The sequence below is a fragment of the Trachypithecus francoisi genome, unplaced genomic scaffold, assembly GCF_009764315.1.
Source record: "Trachypithecus francoisi isolate TF-2019V2 unplaced genomic scaffold, Tfra_2.0 Lachesis_group14, whole genome shotgun sequence".
Taxonomy (NCBI): Eukaryota; Metazoa; Chordata; class Mammalia; order Primates; family Cercopithecidae; genus Trachypithecus; species Trachypithecus francoisi.
In genome coordinates this window covers 29,316,667-29,335,117 of record NW_022681459.1, presented here as the reverse complement: position 1 = coordinate 29,335,117, position 18,451 = coordinate 29,316,667, and the positions used below count along the sequence as shown (strand labels likewise).

The 18,451-nt window shown below is 49.2% G+C and overlaps 1 protein-coding gene across 2 annotated transcripts in view; it reads right to left on the bottom strand.

Moving 5' to 3' along the window:
- The window catches only part of ABCG1 (ATP binding cassette subfamily G member 1), a 78,963-nt gene that overhangs the window by 53,477 nt on the left and 7,035 nt on the right, over positions 1-18,451 (bottom strand). The gene's annotated exons all lie outside the window — the stretch shown is intronic.

Sequence of the window (18,451 nt, the reverse complement as noted above, 5' to 3'; positions counted from 1 at the left end):
AATAAATCAATGACAAATAAATGTGCCCACAAGCCAGCCAAGTGGTAATTTCAGCTAATCTCAGCAACACTCCCCAGCCCTGGTGCCCCTCCCTCATCCCAGTCCCCGCCCTTCACTGGATATCCCCACTCTCTTGAATGGTATTATATCCTTGTTTTTCTCTATCTTGCACCACGTTCATATTTATCCTTTAACAATTTTGGTGACTTTTGAATGTTTTGAAGTTTTTAGAAATGGCATCACACAGCATGTGTTCTAGGAATTGCTTTTTCTCCCTCCACATTATCTTGTCCATTAGATCTGTTCTTGCTGACACCTGTAATTGTGCTTCATTTATTTTCTGGGCTCTGTAATATTCCACTGTGGGATCCATCACAGTATGTTTCTTCACTCTTCTTTTTTCCATTTTTTAATTTTTGAGACGGGTCTTGCTCTGTCACCCAGGCCAGAGTGCAGTGGTACAATCATGGCTCACTGCAACCTCAATCTCCCTGGCTCAAAAAATCCTCCCTCAGCCTCCCAAGTAGCTGGGACTACAGGTTGCACCACCACGCCCAGGTGGTTTTTAAAAAATTTTTAGATTTTTTTTTTATTTTGTAGAGGCAGGGTTTTGCTATGTTGCCCAGGCTGCTCTTGAACTCCCGGGCTCAAACAGTTCACCTTCTTCAGCCTCCTAAAGTTCTGGAATTATAGGCGTGAGCCACCGCACCTGCCCGGCTTATTCACTCTTCTGGATACATTTGGGTCGTATCCAGTCTTGTTGTTGTTATAAACAGTGCTGCTGAGAGCACTGTATTCAGGTCGAAGCGAAAGTGCTGGGCCACAGAGGGTGCCCATCTTCAACTCAGCTTCATGAAGCCAAACGGCGTCTGTGGCGGCTGCCCCTGCACCCCCACGGGTGGTGTCTCACAGTCTTCCTTGCTCCAGGGTTATCTAGGTTAGATAGAACTGCACTTCTCTTTGCTTCTCTCCACCACCGCTGTCTGGACAGGGCCTCACGAATCCTGCAACAGACACCTCTCCACTCTCACGCCCATCCTCTATTGCGGCCCCTCAGCAACTGCTGTCTTTCCAGATTTTACAGAGGAACTGGCTGGGGGATAAATCAGATGATGATGGAGATCATGACAATCTTACTGCAGCTTAAACAGGTTTTACAAATAAGCAGAAAGAAACCTAATCTTCTTTATCCCACCCAGGTGATATTGCAAACCAACATACACACACACACACACACACACACACACACACACACTATTAAAATTTGGTTCTGTGAAACAGATTAAGATAAAAATAAAATCTGCACCTCTTAAATAATAATATAAATTGCTGAATCCAGGCACTTCTGCCCTGTTCCCTGGTGTGCAACAGTCCACCACCCCCAAGGAGGTACCCTGGAGGACATGAGCTTTTACTCCCATTCCTGCAGAGGAAAGGGGCCGACGGGCTCCCCAAATTCATAGTGCGACTCGTGAGACACCACCTGGCCCTGCTGTCTGCATCTCTGTCTGACCACCCAGGTTCACAAGGAAAGCTGACTTTGAAGGCCTGGGAGTGGTGAGACGCTGAGGCCGCCTGACTGCGGGAGAGCAGGCCCCTCACTCCTGCCTGCAGTGCAAATGTGGATGATGCCACCTCCTGTTCCAGCTTTCCCAGGGCTCAGGGGGGCTGCCACGTGGCCATCAACTCCTCTTTACTCTAATTCAGCAGTTCTCAAAGTGGGATCCCTGGACCAGTAACAGCAGCATCACCCCGTACTTATTAGACATGGAACCCTGCCCGCCCCAAATCTGCTCACTCAGACCCCCCGGGGTGTGGCCCAGCCACCAGCATTTTCACAAGCCCTCAGGGCCATGGTGGAGCTCACTTAATTGCCTCATTGCACTTCAGCCTCTGAAGACACAAAAACCAAAAGACACAACAAAGAACTCTATGGGTCACTGCTCCGGTTCATGGTCTGCTCTGAAGGACTGGGATGTGGAAAGTGTGAAATAACACAAGAGCCGGAACAGAATGAATGTCCCTTAACAGCCAGCGTTCTCCAGCAGCCAAGTCACCCGGCCACCTCTCATCATGCTCCTTCCGCCCTCCTCAGCATCACCGCTTGGTTCCAGATACCACACACCTATAATACAGCTCTCGCCTCCTCTCTCATTGTACAGTTTGAGTTTTTGTTTTGTTTTGTTTTTAGGGACAGGGTCTCTGCTATCAGCACTGCTGATAGTATGCAGCAGTGCTATCATAGCTCACTGCAGCCTTGAACTCCTAGGCTCAAGCAATCCTCCCTGCTCAGCCTCCTCAGTGCCTGGGACTACAGGTGCACACTGCTATGCTCTGCTAATCTTATTTTCTGTAGAGACAGCATCTTGCTATGTTGCTGAGGCTGGTCTTGGGCTCCTGGGCTCAAGCAGTCCTCCTGCCTTGGCCTCCCAAAGCACTGGGATTATAGGCCTGAGCCACTGTGCCAGGCCCATTGTATAGTCTTTTTAAAAAGCCAATATTTCCTAAAGGAAACTCAGAAAATCAAAATACAGTAGTAAGAACTGCACGTGCTTTGTAACTTTGCTTAAAATAAAATGTACTGGAGTCTACTTTGTGGCTGGACCCATGAGCTTTAGAAAGGGATTTCATTATTTTGTGCTTTCAATGGCAAACATGTTTGTAAAACAAGTAACCAAAAACATCATGGGGAGTTCTTTTTTTTTTTTTTTTTTTGAGACAGGGTCTTGCCCTGTTGTCCAGGCTGGAGTGCAGTCACATGATAATGACTCACTGCAGCCTCAACCTCCTGGCCTCAAGTGATCCTCCCACGTCAGCCTCCCAAGTAACTGGGGCCACAGGCATGCACCATGCCTCGCTATTTTTTTTTTTTTAAATAGAGATAGGGTCTCTGATGCCCAGGCTGGTCTCAACCTCCTGCCCTGAAGAAATCCTCCTGCCTCAGCCCCCAAAGTGCTGGGATTATAGGTGTGAGCTACTGCACCCAGCAGGGCATTTTTAATACAAGAGAATCTCTTAGGAAACAGTATGAAATTATAAACACCCTATGGATTTTTTTTTCTTTTTTCTGAGACAGGGTCTCACTCTGTTGCCCAGGCTGTGAGTGCAGTGGTGCGATCTCAGCTCACTGCAACCTCTGTCTCTCGGGTTCAAGTGATTCTCATGCCTCGGCCTCCTGAGTAGCTGGGATTATAGGCGTGCACCATCACGCCCAGCTAATTTTTGCATTTTTAGTAGAGATGGGGTTTCACCATGTTGGCCAGGCTAGTCTCGAACTCCCAACCTCAAGTAATTCACCCGCTTCAGCCTCCCAAACCGCTGGGATGACTGCCCTATGGATTTTTTAACTCCCCACAGAAACACACTCTGACGCATCTCCCCCTCTCCATTTACGGTGAGCTCACAGATGTCACGAGGAAAAAAGCATCTCCGCTGTGCACCTGGTTTTTATGATAAATGGATGCTGAAAGCTGGCGGCCCAGCCAGGGTCATCTCCATCAGAATCCCAAGAGGCAGTCACGTCTGGACGTGGCCAGGGCTCTCACTACGTGTCTGTGACAGTCAGAAGGATAAGACTCCCAGAGACCAACATGCTATTCACCAGGACTGCTGACCGTCAGGTTAGAGTGTCCATTCCAGATCCCAAGCCTCCTGAAGTCCTTCAGAGGGTCTGCCCACGCCCTGAATTCCCTCCTAAGTCCCCACCTGAGTGCCCTCAGTCCCCTGCGTGGTATGGGAACACACATCTGGTGGGTGTGACCAAGCGTGGCCTATGCTGGTCATGCCGTTCACTCTCCCAGAAGACAAACAATAGGGCTTAATCTGGTCCAGGCCATGAGAACTGGCTGGTAGTCTCTACCATTAGACAACCTCCCAAGCTCATCAGACTTTTCAACAACGTGGCTTCATTCTCATCAAAATTAACTTTTTGGCTGGGTGCGGTGGCTCACGCCTGTAATCCCAGCTTCTGGGGAGGCCGAGGTGGGTGGATAACCTGAGGTCAGGAGTTTGAGACCGGCCTGGCCAACATGGCAAAACCCCGTCTCTACTAAAAACACAAAAATTAGCTGGGTGTGGTGCGTGCCTGTAATCCCTGCTACGTGGGAGGCTGAGGCAGGAGAATCACTTGAATCCATGAGGCGGAGGTTGCAGTGAGCTGAGATCGTGCCACTGCACTCCAGACTGGGTGACAAAGCGAGACTCCACCTCAAAGAAAACACAAACGACGTTTTAAGCCATAAGTGTGAAGGTAGTAAACATTTTAATGTTTCAAGTTCACGGAAAAGGACTATGGCCCTAGGCAGTCACTGGCTGTTTCATATGATCTCAAAGAGCAAACAGGAGGAGCCAGGTGTCAGTTGGGTTAGGCTTGGTCCTGGGGTCCACCTGTTGGCAGCAGGAACTTGAACTCATCGTCCACCTGTCTCCAGGCCACGGTTTCCTCGCTGATAACACGGAAGCAGCACCTCGTGTGGCTTTTGGAGACTCAGCATGGCAGGCACCATGGCCTGGCATAACACTGTGTGACCTGGAGGCCGCAGGCGCTCTCATCCTGCCACCTGCCCTCCTCTCCTGCCTGTCCCAAGATGAGCACACAGCGTTCTCTGGGGCCCTGCAGAAGGCACCATGGGCTCCCACAACCATGGCCCAGGGGATGAAATGACATCATGATCCTTTTCTGGGGCTCCAATTTGAGTGGTGAGATACTGGAAGCCTGGCAATCAGCAGACACCCAAAAATGACCAAAGGGGAACCTTCTGGAGCTTAGGCCCCTTGCCCAGCTCGCTGATTCTGAAGAGGCCACGTGACAAAGGCTCATCACCCAAGTGGTGTGAGCATCTATGACACAGAGTAGATGAGCAGTAGCCATCATATTAGTCAGAGGCCAGGCCCCGGAAGGTCTTCTGCCCCAACCGGAAGCTGGCTCTAGGAGCATGGGTCACCCAAAGACACACAAAGGCAAGATGTAGCCCAGTCAGGGGACCAGTGTGGGGCTCCGGAAGCAGCTACCTGTGTCACCTCTTAGCTCTGCTACTTATAGCCCTATGACCCCGGACAAGGCCCCTCCACCTGCCCTCGCCCCTCCCCTCTCAAAGGGCAGCAATGAGACTCATGGGAGCCTGTAGGTGTGAGGCTCTGAGCACACAGCCCAGTGCCTAGGAAATGCTAAGTCAACAGTGGCCACCAAGTATATCCTTGCTCTTTCCCTTTCATTTCTAAAGCCTAAGGTATCAAGCCACACTTAACATTTAGAATGAGAACTAAAAGGCTTTGATCCATCTTAGTGATTCTAAGATATTATGATTTTATTACATCACATATAAGAAGGGTAGCCATGGTTTATTAAGTGCCACATGCTGATCACAGTGCTTCATAGGTATCAAGCTATTTGATCGAATAAGATGGATATTTTTATTATTAATATTTCCTTTTTACAGGAGGGATAAGTCACCAGTTGCCCTGCTAGTGGGTGGTGGAGCCAGTTCTGAACCCAGACTCTCTTACCGTGGAGCCCATATTCCCAAGCTCTGTCCTATACTGCCTCCTCCTTTACTGAGGGCATTTTGCTAAAAAGTGCTACACCCGGAATCATTTTATTGAAATAAATAGGGGGAGAAAGAAAATTTTAACTAAGCTCCACATATAGTTCAATTCATCTTAACCTCCTTGTTACATATTAATTTAGTATTACCGCAAAGGAGAGTAAGTGCATTTTCTATAAAGCTACAACATTAATGGATTTACATTAAATATTTGCAAATCCAAGAACAACGTTCACACCCTGCCAATGGGTGTGAGACAGTGGCTCCCACCAACCCCAGCGCTGCTGCCACCTCCCCCTGCCACTAGCTGAAAACCAGAGCAGTGGGCACGACATCCTCAATTTTCAGTCATGACCATCTAGCCACAAGACTAAAACACACAGGAGCTGATAACATCTCACATCCTCCTAAGATAACCTGCATCAACCTTGCCAATGAGCCAAATTCTGAAGTGTAACATTGCTTGCCAAGCTTTGTTTCAATGGTGGAAATTTCCATCCAGTAACTCACAAATGTAGAAACTGAAATATAAATAGTTCAAAGATGCAAAGCTTGTCATCCAGCGATCTGAAAGTACTTGAGAGAGCTCTCAGAAATAATAAGACTTACCTGTCTTGTACATTCAAGTACACAAGTCTCAAGACAGAGGGATTTAACATGTCTGAAATTAGTCACAGTATGAGCCATGAGTAAGAAACCAGGAGAAGTCTCAGAAAAGGAACCATACAAAAATTCTCTCGGAGGACAACTCCAGGGAGCATGTAGCCCGTCTTGGGAAAAAGCAGAGAGCTCAGGGTGTTGAGACTTGAAATCCCCATTTTGTGTAAGAGATGGCACTTTCCGTGCTGCCCGGGCAAAGGCCCTCACTGCTCCCAGCCACAGCATCTTCCTCCCTCAAAGGGAATGGGGAGAAAACCTGACTGCAGGGTTGCTGTGAAGACAGAGTAAGTTACTGCTCACAGACTAATAAATACCAAGCTAATACTATTATTACTAGAAGGAGAAGTGTTTGGCTTCATGAAACCAACAACACAAAAAAACAATTTTTAGCAAAATTTGACCTGTAACATTAAAATGCCTTGAGCACTATTGTGTGCCGGCCCTGGCTGCAGTGATGACCTCTGCTATCCTCACTCCAATCCTCTCATTTTGGCACTCGGAACAGCCCTGTTCTGTAGATGAAAAAACTGAGGCCCAGGGTCACATGGTTAAGAAGAGGTAGAGCTGGTATTCAAGAGCAGGCTGCTTGACCCAGAATCCAGGCTCTTACCATTCCCCAACTGCCCATCCGCCTATCCGCTGTGCTGTAAGTGAGGCCAAAGAAACAGCCCTCAGAAACCACCTGCATGAAGCTTAGTCAGAGGTGGCTCATGGGTTTGACACAGTAAGGGAAGATCAAAACAGCCCAGCATCTCCAGGCTCTTGTTTTTCCTCTCTACTTCTCCTCTCTACCAAGCTGTCTTTAAGGGTAAAAGTATATGCTCTTCTACTGTGATTTAGATTTTTGTGATTCCATTCATTCATTTGCACACCAGCTCTGAGCCAGGTGCTGGCTGGGCAGCTGAGATGCAGGGGTAACTTTGGAAGCTCAGAAGAGAAGCACAAATCCCACGGTGAGCGCCATAAACCCATGATCAAAGGGGCAGAGGAGTACGATCATAACCAGGGAAGACTCTCCTGGCCACAGGGGGTAAGGGTGAATGAAGGAAGGCTTCCCCTAGCCTGGGGAGATGAGGTGGGTTCTTGGTAGAGGGTGTGTCCCAAAGAAAGCACAAATGCTAGAATGACAGGCAGTTCAGCCTGGCCAGCCCATGGGGAGTGGCTGCAGAGACGCAAAGCTGGGAGAGAAAAAGGACTCCAACGGAGCCCTGCTGGCCAGGTTAAGTTCTTTGAAATTCATATTCTAGAGACTTAGCCAACTCAGAGATTGAGGGGTAGTTCTCAAGAAGCACAGAACGCCCCTGGGAAGAGAGAAGGTGACGAATTGGCGCTGCCCATTTTCCTCTCTAAACCAGATGAAATTCAGAGAAAGGCTGCTGGGTTTGGGCCAGGGCACATGGCACATTTATGACAACGGAAGGGGAGGAGGCCTAGAGGCACAAGGCTGGATGGCCTCCTGCTCACACCATTCAGGACACAGCCATTTTCTGGACAAACTCATTTGCAGATCTTCAGAAACAGGAAACCTGCAGCTTCTGCTGTAATTCTTAATGTGAGCGCTGATAAATATGAAACTTAGTGAAAGGGCTCCTCCCTTTTTCAACAGACTTTTGCGTAGAGTCCATTCTCATGTTAGTGACACACATCCTTACTGTAACACCATAGTTATCGTAGATGTACCCTTCCTTCTTGTTGCAAAGATTTTCATCCACCACCATCTCTGGTTTCCTGTGTTCCCCCATTGGCTTAGTGGGTTTTGGCTTGGAAACTGTAATTTCTATATGGGCTTACAGAAATGCGAGCTCCACAGTCACAAAATCGAATAAGCAAGCAGGCAACGAAAACCCAAGACTGCAAGGAAAAGCAAGCCCTTGGGTCTCTTTGCATTTGGTCAGGAGCCCAAAAGGTTGAGCAAAGCATCTGAAAGACGATGTTTAACATTTCACAAAACACCTAAATTATGCCCGAGGGAACTAGTCCCGCTGGGTGTCTAGAGAAGGCCCTGGTCTCCAGAGACAGCAAAGCGTGGCACCTCCGAATCCACCCAGGTGGCCCCAGGCCTTCCAGTTACTCAAACAGAGTACAGCTGGTGGAAATGATGTCTGTTATCACACTTAAGGGTTCACACACAAAAAATTGTAATAGATGCCCTGGAAAACACTCCGTAAAGCTCAGCTGTGATCTGTCCTTGCCTCTAACCTGCCCAGGATGGAAGTGACTCGTCAGGCAGCCGGGAAGCGTGACCTTGCAGCATGATCTCCGGATTCCAGCCGGCTTAGCGGAGCCAACGCTGCAGATTCCCAAGGGCAATTCCAAGGTTCCAAACCCCATCCTGGCCATTTTTCAGTGCTGACCCCAGAGAAGCCTCACACATGCTTGGACCCACCCCAGGAGGCCCTGGCGCCCTTACAGCTCCACCCCACACTGTCAGCTGAAACCAAAAACAGCACGTTTTAGAAGGAATCAAAAATCACCTGTCTCCTAGGAAAATTGTGCCACCTGAAGACCTGTAAATCAAAACTAAAATTCAAAGGCAACCATCCCCTGCAACCATGGGGATAGACTCCCTCCTTGGCCATGGCACTCTAAAATTTCACCTGAAAGACTGCTTCAGGACATGACAGGAAGTGGGGGTCCGTCCGACATGCCTTATCATACCCTATAACATTAACATCAACACATACCGTAAGTCTGATATGAAGCATTTACAGTCTGTTCTCTTTCAAGCCTGCTGCCTGGAGGCCTCATCCGCATGATACAACCTAGGTCCCCACAGCCCCCTATCGTAATCCAGACATCCGTTTCTATCGATAATAACCAATTAGAAAAAATTTAAATTTACTTATAACCCGGAAGGTCCCCTTTGGGCTGTCCCACCTTTCTGGACGGAACCAATGTACATCTTAAAGTACTGATCACTGCCTCACCTCTCCCTAAAAGCATGAAACCAAGCTGTCCCCGACCCTTTTGGGCATGTGTTCTCAGGATCTCCTGAGGCTGTGTCACGGGCCATGATCTCTCAGGATAAATCCCTTTAAATGTTTTAGTTTGACTCTTTTCGTGGACAGACCTCTCTGATTTAAACAGGAGTCTGGAAGATTCCCTCAGTTCCCCGACGCTGCTGAAGCCACAGAGGCGCAGACCCCACACACCGGCGGGCCGTTCCCCTGCGGACGCCACACCAGCATTTGCGCGTCATTTCCATTCCCGGGGTCTCCCAGTCACTGCTCAAGCCTGAAGGGACCGCAGGCCGCCCCAGGTGGCAACACCTCACCGTCAGGTCCACACTGGCGACTCTTTGTACTACCAGGGCTCTCGGGCTTCCTGGCCCGGTGTTCCTGGACCCAGGGAGGGGAACACGAGGACGTGTGGGGCGCTGGGATTTGCACTGCCGGGTTGATTCCCTATGCATGGGGCCGGCCCTGTCCCAGGGAGGCTGCGACCCCTACTCAGGGCTGCAGCTGCTTCCTCCCGCTTGGCAACAGCGCCGGGCGCCGGCAGCCAATCGCGCGGGGCGCCGCCGCTCAGCCGCGGAGGTTACTAGCGAGCGTTGACCGGGAGTAACCCTGGCGCGGGCGGCGGCGGCGGCGGACGGGCGGGCACTGCGCACGCGCGGCGGCGCGCACCCGCCCCGCCCGCACCTGCGCGAGCGAGGGGCTCCGGCAGCGCTATTTTCTCCCGGGCGTTGAGCTCCGGCAAGGGCGCGAACGTCACCCTGCGTCCACAGGCCTGCAGAGTCAGCACCTGCACCAGCCAGAGGAAGGACGGGCTTTTACTCAGTATGGAGAGCCTGCGTTAGAGCTGCCACTCAGTGGGCAGAGCCCGGCCTTCCAGGAGCCTACACATCACCACGGGCCAGGATGAATCCCGCCCTGGGAGGGAACGTCTGGGTGGAAGCCAGGTGGCCTGATAACCCCAGGGCCAGGGTGGGCAGAGGTGTCCAGTGCAGCCCCCAGCCAGGTGCGGGGAGCTCGGGACAAAGGACAGAGTCCAAAGATGCCCCCACACCTGCATCTATGAAAGAATTCCCGGAACACGTCCCCCAGGAGGAGGAGAGGCCTTTTGTAGCCCCTCATTGTCAGCAGGCTTTGGGGTTTATGTCTTGGGTAAGGAAAACTCAATACAGCTCATTTTATTACCTGGGTCTGAGCGATTGCAAAGAGATGAGTTCTCAGTGGCACTTATAGAGGCAGGGAGTTGGGACTCCAGGTGTTAAGTCCAGTGCTGGACCTGCTGCCTACCTGCCAGCGGTTCTGGGCAGGCCCTTGTCCCCCCTCCACCCTCCTTCCCTTCTGGAGAAGATGCCCACACTGATGTGTGTCCCAGGCCACTCCCCTAAGGCTTAATGAGGCAAATCGCCAAATAAAGCAAACATGATTTGCTCAGTAAACACCAGTTATCTAAAAAATAAAAAATAAAAATAAAAACAAACAAAAAACCTTCTCCCAAAACTGTGGGAGGAGAGAAATAACAACCGAGAAATCCCACAAAACTCCTGCCAAAAGGTTCACTTTCAAGATAAGCAGTTGAGATAGAGAGGGGGACTTTTTTGGTTGGAAGGCACCAAGTTGCCTTGTAACAGTAAAAGAAACAGAAAGAACATGACTCAGGTTCTGCCCTTCCAGCAAGTTCCATCCCTATCAGTTTATAGACAGCAAGAACCTTCCAGCAGGGGCACCTACCCACTGCCCTGCCCCCTGCGGATGCTGCTGTGATGCCCACCTCCCGAAGCAGGACTCTGATCTCATTTCCTGCAAGGGCCATGTACTTCTTATTTCCTCCTCTTGAGGTAGCCTGGATTGTAATGTATTTGGTTATTGTTCTGTACTTGGCTGGGCTTTTCCCCTTAACTTGTGAGCTCATTTCAAGACCAAGATTAACTTGGTCTGCAGAGTTTCAAAAAACAGAACCTGGATCCACAAATGAACATTGCCCAGATACAGATTTCAGCTCAACAGACAGAAGCATTTTCTAAGAATGAGAGTTGTGCAAACATAGTCCGGCTGCCTGGGAGGTGTCAGTTCCTGGTTGCTGGAAGTGCTCAGACAGAAGCTGGCTGTCCCTTGTCAGGAATGGTGCAAGAAGGCTCCCTCCACGGGGCAGGAGGGCAGGCTACGGCAGCACAACTCCTTTTGGCTCCGAGATTTGGACTCTAAATATAGGTCTCAGCTGGATGTAATCACAGCCCTGAAGTCACCCTGGTGTGTCTTACTTTCGACACCAAGTGCCATTTACCCCACAGAGCACGAAGGTGACAAAACAGCACACAGCTGACAAAGTGGGAAGTAAAACTCTTGGCTGCAGGTCAGACTGGATCCTTGCAGGCCCACTCGCCACCACTCATGACTGAAAACCCATCTTGTTGCCTTTTCTCACAATGTGAGCAAAAACAGTCGGCACTGGGTACATTTTATTTGAGAGTAAGCTTTCCCACGCAGGTGTCAGAACTTCATCAACATGAGTTTGATGGAGAATGCACCTCCATGACAAATCCCTAGTTTTACAGTTTAGTCCTTCAAGATATATTTAATCTGACCTACATGGTTTTCTTTGTTCATCGCTAATCTGTTGATTCTAGAACTGAACTCAGAAAGAGCAGGTGTATGGTTCTAAACATTTTTTTCCTGCCAATTTATAAACAAAAGAAACGGTGTCATGTTCAGCAAAATGTCACCTTTGGTTATTTCTTGGACTGGTGGATTAGGTTCTGGTTTATAGGGAGGGCCTCCATTTGAGAATGTGAACTTTTCAAGATACAAGCCTATTCAAGGCGGTAGAGGAAGGCAGGGGGGCACCCACCATGCAGGTGAAAATGATCGTGGTAAGAACATCCTTCAACAGTTAAACAGTGACACCAACCCCCATGGAGCAGAGCACAGTCCTACAGAGTTGCACTGAAGGGGCCAGATGGTTCAAGAATACGAGCACTCTCCGGGAAAATGACAAAGTATTAACATGCCCAAATAAAGAACCTGCCAATCCGAGGGTGGCAAAGAGAAAAGGAGACCCCAAGGCCAATGTTGGCAGAGCCATCTGAGCCTTGTCCAGGGAGGCTGCCACAGCTAACAATGCCACACTAAGGAGTCACACACCCAGATCCCGGGTCCCAGCTGGTGAGGGTTTGGTTTCCCATGCAACATGCTCATAGGGAGAGAATGTGCAGGCTGGAGGGGAGCATCTAGGCCCCTTGGATGTGAAACCTGTCCAAGAAAGTAGCAAACCCCTTTGGTCTTGCACATAGTGGCTAAACATTCATCTCATATGAATCTGCTGTGAGAGTTGGTCCATTCTCAACATTTTTTCAAAGCCTCTTTGGGACCCTGTAAGGCAGAGGGGTCAGAACTGTGCCAGAAGACCTCATCACCAAAGGAATGCTACCCCTCAGGGCCTGAGTGGTAGCCCGCCTACCCACCCCGGGGGCCACTAAGAACCTAGGAACTGGCCCCTGCGGGGAAAAGACAGGTTTTCCAGTCCTCTGAATTCCCCAAGGCAGACGCAGGCATTGGGCTCCTCTTTGTCAATGCCCCAGCCTCAAGTAAGCCATCCCTGCAAGTGGCCTGGGGCCACCACACCGCACCAGGAATCAGCTGTAGCCTCCAATAAAGGTGAAGGACTAAAAGAAATGTCCTGTGGACCCACAAGAAAGCCCACCTTAGCATAACAGCCTCGAAGAAGGACAAAAGTAACTCACTCATGCTAGGGAACTATCAGTCCCCCTTCAGCTTGAGCACCTGCCCCTCTGAAATCCCCTAGCAACAGGATCTCCACACTCTGCCTTTAACTGGGCTGCCTCCCCTCCCTGTTCTAGGAGGTTGGATCAAGTCACCAGCACTTGGTCGGAATCCAGTCTTCCCTTAATGGAATTCCTGAAAGGTTTTATTAATGGTGCCTTCCATGCACTTTAGATGGTCCGTCATTACAGGCCTTGTGAAATGGCTATGGAAATTATGAGAAAGCAACCCTGAATTTGAGAAAGGTGTCCAAATGCATTTTTATAGCTTAGGAGCAAACCAATACAGATAATCTGACTTGGCGCTGCCCGGAGTATTTAACCCCTTCTGGTTTTTGGCAAGGATGAGGCTGGAGGGTTGGGTTTCAAAGCATGAGGTGACATGGCGTTCCATCAGAGCATCACCATGTGGAGGCCACGGCCTGACTGCAGATAGGAAAGAAAACGTTTAAAGCCCCAGATATGACTACGTTTGTTCTCAACCTGAACTTCGCCTCCAGATAATCTTGGGAGGTGAATTTGATTTCTGAGAATCGCTTCACCTGTTGGAGAGAAAGCACGCCATGCACATCAACCTCCCCTTCCTGGTGAGGAGAGGGAAGCTGGAGCCTTTCCAGAGGGACAGGAAATCCCTATAAAGGGCCAACGGCCACTGACATCCAAGCAGGCCAATTAAAAGGAAAATACATCAGTTTACAGCCAAGACAACCCCAAACCATTTCATAACATGGGGCTGGGCACAGCTGTGCCTTGGTCGTCCAGTCTTGTGCCCACGTCAGGGCTAAGCACTTGCCATGCTCCTTTTTGGCCCGAAATCACACAGACCTGGTTCTGAGTTCCTTCCTCCCCAGTCCTATGACATTGGTCACATCTCTGAGCCTCATGTCACAGTTTTCCACAGGGAGAATACGCAGATCCTTCCTGAAGTGGCCCCGTGAGCCAAGTGGATTGAAGAATGGCTGTCATTCAGTCAACTATACCTGGAAACTGCCGGGATCTCCTGGGAGATGGGCAGTGTACGAGTACCCAAGCATTCCATTTGTTCACTGTGGCCAGTCACACCCTAATAAAATGAGATCCTTGTGTGAATGGGCTCTGAAAACAGCTTACAATAAGATCTGCTCATCCCCATCCTCTTTACCTAAGAAGAATTTTATTCTGTGAATTTACTCTTAACCACATTCCTAAATATTCTCAGCATAGTGTCTACTCTGTAGGAAGCAAAGGCCGCTAAGGGTGAGGAGGAACAACTAAATCAGATCACTCTGATCTGTCCCCAACACAGTTTGTGTGACAACACCAAAGATGGTATTGTTCCGAGCCATTTGTCCCATTGGCACAACCTACGTGAGTGAATTCCTTGAGGGAGAGTAATTACTGTATCCGAAGCCGGGGAAATTATCCTTGGGGTGTACTCCTCTCTCCTGAGAATAGTTCCTCTCACAATTATGTTCTTTGCTAGGAATCTATTATATGATCTAGTTCTCCCTCCAAAGACATCATTAATCATACGGTGAAAATGTAACTACAATTGAAAATACAAGATGTTTTGTTAAAATGCCATATTCAATGCTTAGTAATCGTCATGCTCAAAAATTTTAAAGAATCAGCGCCTGGCATCTCCTTCTTAAAAATACCACTACTGTTTCCTGCATAGCCTTTCTTGTAAGAATTGTAAAGTTGTCCTTCTTTAAAATAATTATGTAGGACTTCACAAAGTTATTCTGGTCACAATGCCGAACTTTGCTATGGCATTCTATGTTGAGTTTGTATCGCAGCACCATGTTTTGGGTGAAATCACGTGAGAAAAAGTCTTTCCTGGGAACAACTGGAGTGGTCCAGTGTCTTTGTAATGGGAAGGAACTTGGACTGTGAGTCAGAACAGCTGGGTCCCAGCCTGGCTCTGCCTTTGAGCGAATCAGCTCTGTACCTGAGCTCCTGTTTCCTTTGCCCTACTGTGAAGCTTGGGACCAGGCACTTTCTTTCTTTTTTTTTTTTTTGAAACGGAGTCTTACTCTGTCCCCCAGGCTGGAGTGCAATGGCACAATCCCGGCTCACTGCAACCTCCACCTCCTGGGTTCAAGCAATTCCCTTGCCTCAGCCTCCTGAGTAGCTGGGATTACAGGTGCCTGCCACCACGCCTGGCTAATTTTTTTGTATTTTTACTAGAGACAGGGTTTCACTATGTTGGCCAGTCTGGTCTCGAACTCCTGACCTTGTGGTCCACCCACCTAGGCCTCCCAAAGTGCTGGGATTACAGGCGTGAGCCACTGCACCCGGCCGGAACCAGGTACTTTCAAAACTCCTTCACTTCTTACCTTCGGAGACATCTCCCCAGCAATGCCAGGACATCCAGCCTCAGCGTGATCATTACAATTCGCTCAATGCATCAAACTGAATTTTTAAAAGGTGAAAGCAATGGACTTGATACAGACAGCAAAATGAATACACTGAGAGCAGTCAGAGAAGTAGCCCCTGACCCAGCGTCACACTTAGGGTTGCACAGAGATGATGCCAAATACAAACTCCGCCACTGTGAGAAGACAGAAATGCAGAGCAAGGCTAGGCTCTGACTTCTCGGCCTAACCTAAGCATGGCTGGGACTGAGACCACCACTAGCAATCAGAGGGACAAAAACAGGAGAGGGAGGAACCCATCTATGGGAGGAGCAAAAGAGGCCAATTTGGAGGACCGACAGGCACAGAGGCTGACCAGGAGGGTGGCGACCCGTGTGGGTGAGGTCCAGTGGGATGCAGCTCCTCCTGCAGCCCCACACAAGATCCACATTTAATGTGCACTGTTAATGATTGTCCTGGCTTTTAGTTGGGGAAATATGGTACCCAAGTTGGAGCCAACTGGATGCAGCACCCAGGAGCAGGCTGGTGTTGGGAGAACAGTGGGCACAGAGAGGGCTTCTGCAGCTAGCACCCTTTGGCAGGAAAAACTCTTCAGCAATGACAATCAAACCACCAACAGCAGGAAACCCTATGGGCACCAGAGCCTCCAGGAAGAGCTCTGCTTCCTTTCTGGCTGCATGGACCCTGGCACCCCATAAGGCCCTGTGCTAGGTAAGGCGTGGCCACCGTGTCGGAGTGCACAGAGCTGGAAATTGCTGCCCTCATCCCAGGCCTGCCTCTCTTGAGCCCAGGAGTATGGGCAAGTCCCTTAACCACCTTTGCCTCAGTTTCCTTTCTATTCTGTGTGCTGGAGTGATAAGCCATCTAGACTCTGAATTGCAGGCACCAGGAACGAAGGAAAGGATGGGGCACGCAGGGGAGGAGGAGCAGGGAGAGGGAAGACAGACACAGGTGCTGCTGTGGCTGGGGAGGGCAGTGGGGAGAGCCAGACAGCAAAACTACCAGACACATCCTGTCTGTCAACCCCTCTGGCTCCACCCATTTCTGACTCATGGGGAGGTCCCTCGGGAGCCCATTTTGGGTTCTTCCCCTGCCTGAGCCCACAAGGTTACTGTAGGGCAAGTCTCTATCTGGTGGCCACCCCACCCAGGCTGCGCTTCTAAGAATGGACAGTTGGGGCTCCTCCCTCACTAAGAGCCATTACCAGCTGGCTAACTGTGATGATTCATGTGATCAGTTTAAACACTTAGAGAATATAGGGGTGACGAGTCACATACTGGGTGATGTGGTTTGGCTCTGTGTCCCCACCCAAATCTCATCTTGAATTGTAATCCCCATGTGTCAAGGGAGGGACTGGGTGAGAGGTGATTGGATCATGGGGGCGGTTTCCCCCATGCTGTTCTCATGATAGTGAGGGAGTTCTTATGGGATCTAATGATCTAAATGCGTGTGGGTTCTTTTGCTCTCTCTCTCTCTCTCTCTTTCTCTCATGCCACCATGTAAGACATGCCTTGCTTCCCCTTCACCTTCTACTATGATTGTAAGTTTCCTGAGCCCTCCCCAGCCATGCAGAACTGTGGGTCAATTAAACCTCCTTTCTTTAAAAATGACCCAGTCTCAGGTAGTTCTTTATAGCAGTGTGAAAACGGACAAACACACGGGGTAGGGGAGCGATACTCTTCACTTGCAAACACTGGCTACAGCTGTGTGCCAGGCTTATGCCAAGACATTTCAAACCCAGATGCCACCAGGTTTCAGATGTCTACATTTCTGCATTACAGCCCATCTTCACTTTACAAGACACCGTTCCCAGCATTTTCTACCATCATGACAACACTGCCAAGGCCACACATAACAGACGGACAGGAATCACTCTATGTTGCTCACTGCTTTGCCACAATTTGTCTATATGGACAAATGAGGCCAAAACATGACGTGGTGTCCTGGTTTCTTGATACATTTTTCTATAAAATCTTTCTTTAAGTTGAGAAGGAGAAGGCTAGAACCCTATGTTGAAATTTCAACAGGATCAAAGGAGTGGGCTCACATCTGAGCCTGCCACAGAGCTGCTTTCTTACCAGAACAGGCTGGCATGCTCTGAAAATGCAAGTATCATATCACAGTGCTATACCGTTGTCTGTTGAGAAGGTACTGAATCTGTTTCTGGTTGTGCAAACATAGACATACAGTTACCCAGCCACCAACTGGGCTTGCAGGTCCCAGGGACCAGTCTGTCAAAGCTCTAAAATTGTGATCGCAATGAAGACAGGACTGCCAGTGTCAAGGGTCTCAAAGACTTAGCTTCGAGAGGGTAGAAAAGCAAAAAGAAGATAATAAGGAAAAAGAAGAAAGACAACTAAAAATTTAAACTGTGAGTCTTGGTTGGTCTTCTTCAAAATGAAAGAAGTGCTGAATCCAATTTTAAGTTCAAAGTCCTAAAATATTAGAATATTCCAGGGGTACCTGAGTCATTTGTATTATTCCAAAGTCCTCCCAGATTTTCAAGTTGCTTTCCATGATTCGGTAGAAACTAGGGACCACGGTTTCTTGATGAAGTCTGACACCTCCTCTGCCTGTCAGCTCCCCCAACCCACCTGTCTGATCCACTTAGGAGCAGACAATGGGTGCATGGAGCAGAAGGAGATAAAGGATAAATTCCACAAGAAGAAACAGATCAGGCTGGAGAAAAACACACCAACCCAGGGTGGCATTAACTCCACAGACTCTGAAACTCTAGAGCCAGGAAAGATTGCTGAGAAAACTCAAACTACCACTCATCAGTTCCCTGTAACATGCAACAAGCTGGTGGCAAACTCCTGCATTGTGTGGCGTTCCAGACACCTCCGGAGCTGAGCTCCATCCTCTCTGTTTTTCCTATTTTTAAGTATACTGCTCATTTCAACAGTTTATTTTTCTTTCTAGCCCACCACGACCACCCACAAAAGAATCCTTTCAAGATGGCTCTCTGGAGAGGTCAGTCTAGGTCGCTGGCCACTTTTTAACACTTCACGCTTGGGAGGGGGCACCTGTCTCCCATTTTGCTCTGGGCGGTTGAAAAACAGTTCCATCTTGAAAGATGGACATGAACAGTATCCACAAAAGAGGACTCTCTGAGCATGTGCCAGAAACAAGCACACTTTGACACCCATCAATCTTTGTGA